Source organism: Plecotus auritus (assembly GCF_963455305.1).
Source record: "Plecotus auritus genome assembly, chromosome: 10".
NCBI classification, from domain to species: Eukaryota; Metazoa; Chordata; class Mammalia; order Chiroptera; family Vespertilionidae; genus Plecotus; species Plecotus auritus.
In genome coordinates this window covers 34,754,080-34,760,840 of record NC_137785.1, presented here as the reverse complement: position 1 = coordinate 34,760,840, position 6,761 = coordinate 34,754,080, and the positions used below count along the sequence as shown (strand labels likewise).

The 6,761-nt window shown below is 42.9% G+C and overlaps 1 pseudogene across 1 annotated transcript; it reads left to right on the top strand.

Annotated features, from left to right (window-relative positions):
• Positions 1-2,839: 2,839 nt before the first annotated feature.
• Positions 2,840-4,076, top strand: LOC308236382 (heterogeneous nuclear ribonucleoprotein A1-like; annotated as a pseudogene). The gene has a single exon. The product of its transcript is annotated as a heterogeneous nuclear ribonucleoprotein A1-like (transcript).
• Positions 4,077-6,761: the final 2,685 nt, after the last annotated feature.

Here is a 6,761-nt window from a genome sequence, read left to right as displayed (position 1 = left end):
AATCTGTTCCCCCGCAATGCAATTGGGTGACCAAACTCCAGGCCCACACAGGGCAGCAGTGCCACCTGACTTCAATTCTGGGCAAGCGCACATGGAAGTTTGTTTTCCACAGTGCAGGAGTGGACTTCCTGCCGACACAGTGCTACTGTGCAACCGGTCCCCCAAAATGACCAGGACCCTGATTCTCTGGGAGGGTGAGAGGCAGCACTGATGCTCACATCAGTGACTTGACTCAGTTTCTCATCGCATGTGCCTGGGAACCCTGATTCCCAGTGCATTCACACTAAGAGCCAGTGACTCCAAATCTTGGCGCATGTGCACTTAGGGACCCTGATTCTTGGCGCGAGGCCACACCAAGCAACAGAGACTCTGATACTTGATTCTTGGTGTGGGCACAGGGGAACTCTGAATCCTGGAACATGCTAGGGGACTCTGATTTTTGGCACATGCCAGTGGGATCTCTGTTTCAGTGTGGTGCAGGTCGGGTCCCTGATTCTAGGTGCGCGTATGAGCCCACACTGAGCACCGGTGACTCTGATAGTGGGCGAGCGTGGCTCCCACCAACCCATGGCAGCCACACATCTTGGTGTCAGAGCTCTTCAGTGACACTCGAGTGGTGCGAAGCTCCCATTTCACATGCCCCCGGCCCACTCAACTTGACATTTGAACCTTCTGGTGATAGAATTGGGAGACGACACAATCCCCAGAGGGAAGAAAATGAGGAGTCGCCAAGAAAGGAAATTAGTGAAATGGAAGCATGCAACATGACAGAAAAATAATTCAGAGTAATGGTTGTACAGTTCATACACCGGGTGGATGAGAAAATCAAGAACCTATGCAAAAATCAGGAAGAGAGAGAAACCAAGATGGCGGCATAGGTAAACACCTGAACTTGCTGCCTCGTACAACCACTTCAAAACTACAACTAAAAGATAAAACGGACATCATCCAGAACCACAGGAAGGCTGGCTAAGTGGAAATTCTACAACTAGAAGGGAAAAGCACACTGAGACTCAGAGGAGCTGCGGAAGTGAAGTGCAGAGGTACAGAGGCGCACATGCATGGAAAGGGCTGGCAACTGAGTATGCAGCTGGCTTTTTCAATCCGCAGGGAGACACGAGCTCCCGACTGCTCTGAACTCCAGTTCTGGGCGAGACTCTGGGGACCCAGACTCACATGGGGAGAAACTGGACTGTCTGGTAGCGGGTGGAATGTGAGGGTGGCTTTCTCTCAGAGGTGTGCTTGCAGCGATTACCAAGGGACACTGAGACCTGGGGGCCTCTTAGGGCAGGGCTGATGGGAAGCCATTGCTGTTTGCTCTGCCCTGAGACCCCACCCCATCCAAGCTGTGCGCAGAGGCTTTTGCATATGAATGGTCTGGTCCTTTGAAATCTAAACTTACCTAACAAACTGCAGCTGAGTCAGAGAGACCCAGAACATCCAAAAGAAGGCCCAAGGCCCCACAGCAGCTTGCATTGCTTCACAGCTGGGCCTCATCTGGGCACCTCCAAAACCCAAACAAAAAAGAGGAATCTGCAGATCTCTCTGTAGCTCCTGCTGGGTGGCCTCAGGCAGAGGCTAAATTAGCACCTCCTTGGAGATCCAAGAGCCAGTGTACCCAGTGGTCAAAGTGGGACCATCCAGATTACAGCTCCTCAGATCCATAAGGGACACACTCAGGGGGCAGACTCAGTGAGCACCAAAGCCCCACTGAAGCAAGTCTTGCCTCATAAGGGTATCTCCAGCACAGAAGTTCTCCCATTGTAGACACAGCTGATCCTCACAGCCAACTGGCCTGGAGGCCAATTCCTCCCAGTAATACCAACAACAATCAAGGCTTAACTACAACAAGACTGTGCACACAGCTCACAAAGGGGTGCACCAAGAGTGTCCACATCAGGTAACTTGGGAGGCTGAGCCACTGGGCCCTATAGGACACCTAGCACACAAAGCCACTCTATCAACTCAGGGAAACAACCAAAATGTGGAGACAAAGAAACAGGTCACAAATATAAGAAATGGAGGAAAGCAAACTACTGGAAATACAGTTCAAAACCACGGTTATAAGGTTTTTCAAGAATTTTCTAGAAAAGGCTGATAAATTTAGTGAGACCCTCGAGGATATGAAAAAGGACCAACTAGAAATTAAGCATACACTGACTGAAATAAAAAATAATATACAGATATCCAACAGCAGACTAGAGGAACACAAGAATCAAGTCAAAGATTTGAAATACAAAGAAGCAAAAAACACCCAACCGGAAAAGCAAAAAGAAAAAAGAATCCAAAAATATGAAGATAGTGTAAGGGGTCTCTGGGACAACTTCAAGCATACCAACATCAGAATTATGGGGGTGCCAGAAGAAGAGAGAGAGCAAGATACTGAAAACCTATTTGAAGAAATAATGACTGAAAACTTCCCCCACCTGGTGAAAGAAATAGACTTACAAGTCCAGGAAGCACACAGAACCCCAAACAAGAGGAATCCAAAGAGGACCACACTAAGACACATCATACTTAAAATGCCAAGAGCAAAAGACAAAGAGAGAGTATTAAAAGCAGCAAGAGAAAAACAGTTACCTACAAGGGAGCACCCATATGATTGTCAGTTGATTTCTCAACAGAAACTATGCAGGCCAGACAGGAGTGGCAAGAAATATTCAAAGTGATAAATAGCAAGAACCTACAACCAAGATTACTCTACCCAGCAAAACTGTCATTCAGAATTGAAGGTCAGATAAAGAGCTTCACAGATAAGAAAAAACTAAAGTTCATCAGCCTTTCTGCTGGTGAACGCCATGGAGTAAGCATCATTGGAATTTCCCCTGTTGCAGTCATCATGTCTAAGTCTGAGTCTCCCAACGAGCCGGAGCAGCTGTGGAAGCTCTTTATCGGAGGTTTGAGCTTTGAAACAACCGATGGGAGTCTGAGGAGCCATTTTGAGCAATGGGGAATGCTCACGGACTGTGTGATGATGAGAGATCCAAACACTAAGCGCTCCAGAGGCTTTGGGTTTGTCACCTATGCCACTGTGGAGGAGGTGGATGCAGCCATGAATGCAAGGCCACACAAGGTGGATGGGAGAGTTGTGGAACCAAAGAGGGCTGTCTCAAGAGAAGATTCTCAAAGACCTGGTGCCCACTTAACTGTGAAAAAGATTTTTGTCGGTGGTATTAAAGAAGACACTGAGAACATCACCTAAGAGATTATTTTGAACAGTATGGGAAAATAGAAGTGATTGAAATCATGACTGACCGAGGCAGTGGCAAAAAGAGGGGCTTTGCTTTTGTAACTTTTGATGACCATGACTCTGTAGACAAGATTGTCATTCAGAAATACCATACTGTGAATGGCCACAACTGTGAAGTAAGGAAAGCCCTATCTCAGCAAGAGATGGCTAGTGCTCTGTCCAGCCAAAGAGGTCGAAGTGGTTCTGGAAACTTCGGAGGTGGTCGTGGAGGTGATTTTGGTGGAAATAACAACTTTGGTCGTGGAGGAAACTTCAGTGGTTGAGGTGGCTTTGGTGGCAGCCATGGCGGTGGTGGATATGGTGGCAGTGGGGATGGCTATATGGTTTGGTAATGATGAAAACAATTTTGAAAGTGGTGGAAGCTACAATGATTTTGGCAATTACAACAATCAATCTTCAAATTTTGGGCCTATGAAAGGAGGAAACTTTGGAGGCAGAAGCTCTGGCCCTTATGGTGGTGGAGGTCAATACTTTGCCAAACCACGAAACCAAGGTGGCTATGGTGGTTCCAGCAGCAGCAGTAGCTATGGCAGTGGCAGAAGGTTTTAATTACTGCCAGGAAACAAAGCTTAGCAGGAGAGGAGAGCCAGAGAAGTGACAGGGAAGCTACAGGTTACAACAGATTTGTGAACTCAGCCAAGCATAGTGGTGGCAGGGCCTAGCTGCTACAAAGAAGACATGTGTTAGACAATATTCATGTGAATGGGCAAAAAAACCCTCGAGGACTGTATTTGTGACTAATTGTATAACAGGTTATTTTAGTTTCTGTTCTGTGGAAAGTGTAAAGCATTCCAACCAAGGGTTTTAATGTAGATTTTTTTTTTTTGCACCCATGCTGTTGATTGCTAAATGTAATAGTCTGATCATGATGCTGAATAAATGTCTTTTTAAAAAATAAAATAAAATAAAATAAAATAAAATAAAATAAAGGAGTTCATCACTGCCAAGCCAGTATTATATGAAATGCTGAAAGGTGTTCTTTAAGAAGGGGAAGAAGAAGAAAAGGGTAAAGATAAAAATTATGAACAACAAATACATATCTATCAACAAGTTAATCTAAAAATCAAGTGAATAAAAAATCTGAGGAACAGAATAATCTGGTGAATATAATAGAATCAGGGGCATAGAAAGGTAGTGGACTGACAATCCTTGGGGGGAACGGGGTGTGGGGTTGTGTGGGAAGAGACTGGACAGATCTTATACCTATGGATGAGGACAGTGGTGGAGGGGTTAAGGGCAGGGGATGGGGTGGGAACTGGGTGGAGGGGAACTATGGGGGAATAAAAGAAACAACTGTAATAATCTGAACAATAAAGATTTAATTAAAAAAAGAAAAAAATCAGGAAGAAATAAAAAGTGATATAGCTACAATCAAAAACACCATGGAAGGTTTCAACAGTAGACTAGAAGAAGCAGAGGACCGAATTAGTGAGTTAGAAGATAAGGTAGATAAACAAGCTCAATCTGAACAGCAACTGGAGAGAAAAAAAATTAAAAAGCAGGAGGAGAGCCTAAGGGAGCTTTGGGACAACACAAAATGAAATAACATATGTATAATAGGGCTGCCAGAAGGACAAGAGGAGCAGCAAGGATTAGAAAATCTATTTGAAGAAATAATGATGGAAAACTTCCCGGATTTGGGGAAGAAAAACTTATACAAATATAGAGAGTCCCAAGCAAGATGAATCCCAAAAGACCCACAGCAAGACACGTCATAATTACCATGGCAAATGCTAATGACAAAGAGAGAATCTTAAAGGCTGCAAGAGAGAGACAGAGAGTTACCTACAAAGGATCCCCCATCAGATTATCAAATGATTTCTCAACAGAAACAAATCAAGCTAGAAGGGAATGGAAGGAGGTATATAAAGTGATGCAAAGCAAAGGACTGAATCCAAGAATACTCTATCCAGCAAGACTATCAATCAAAATAGAAGGGGAAATCAGGAGCTTTGAAGAAAAAAAAAAAAAGGCTAAGGGAGTTTATCACTACCAAGCCAGCAATGCAAGAAATGCTAAAGGGAATGCTGTAAAAAGAAGAAATAGAAAGGGAGGAAGGAACACAGGCATAAAGTACAGAAATGGCTACAAACAAGTACCTATCAATAATAACATTAAACGTAAATGGATTAAATGCTCCAATCAGAAGACATCGAGTGGCTGAATGGATAAGAAAACATGACCCATATATATGCTGTCTACAGGAGACCCACCTCAGAACAAGGGACTCACACAGACTGAAAGTGAAGGGATGGAAAAATATCTATCAGACAAATGGAAAAGAAAAAAAAAGCTGGGGTAGCAATACTTATATCTGACAAAATAGACCTCAAAGTGAAGACCATAACAAGAGACAAGAAAGGCCACTTCATAATTCTAAAGGGATTGATAAGAGATATAACTCTGGTAAACATTTATGCACCCAATGCAGGAGCACCCAAATACATAAAACAACTTCTGGAACATATCAGGGGAGAGATTGACAGCAACACAATCATAGTAGGAGACTTTAATACCCCATTAAATCACTGGATAAATCTTCTAGATGAAAAATTAGCAAAGAAACATCAACCATAAATGACTCACTAGATCAGATGGACTTAATTGATATCTTTAGAACATCCACCCCAAAACTACAGAATATATATTCTTCTCAAGCACACATGGGACATTTTCAAAGATAGACCACATATTGGGACACAGGCAAAGTCTCTCCAAATCCAAGGATTGAAATCATATCAAGCATCTTCTCAGATCACAATGGCATAAAATTAGAAATCAATTACAGTAAAAACAATCACAAAAATTCAAACACTTGGAGGCTGAATAGCACACTATTAAAAAATGGCTGAAACCTGTTTGGCTCAGTGGATAGAGCGTCGGCCTGCAGACTGAAGGGTCCCGGGTTCGATTCCGGTCAAGGGCATGTACCTTGGTTGCGGGCACATCCCCAGTGGGAGGTGTGCAGGAGGCAGCTGATCAATGTTTCTCTCTCATTGATGTTTCTAGCTCTCTATCCCTCTCCCTTCCTCTCTGTAAAATATCAATAAAATATATTTTAAAAAAAATGAATGGGTTACCAAAGAAATCAAAGAAGAAATAAAACACATCCTGGAAACAAATGAATGAAAACACAACAATCCAAAATCTTTGGGACACAGTGAAAGCAGTCCTGAGAGGGAAGTTCATAGCATTACAGGCCTACCTCAAAAAACAAGAAAAACTGGTAATAGACCATCTAACTCTGCAACTTGAAGAATTACAAACAGAGCAACAAGAAAAGCCCAGTGTGATCAGAAGGAAGGAAATAATAAAGGTCAGAGCAGAAATAAATGACATAGAGACCAAAAAAAAAAAAAAAAAAAAAAAAAAACCAAAAAAAAAAAAAATACAAAAGATCAACAAAACCAAGAGCTGGTTCTTTGAAAGAATAAACAAGATTGATAAACCTCTAGCCAGGCTCACCAAAAAGCAAAGAGAGAGGACTCAAATAAACAAAATCAGAAATGAA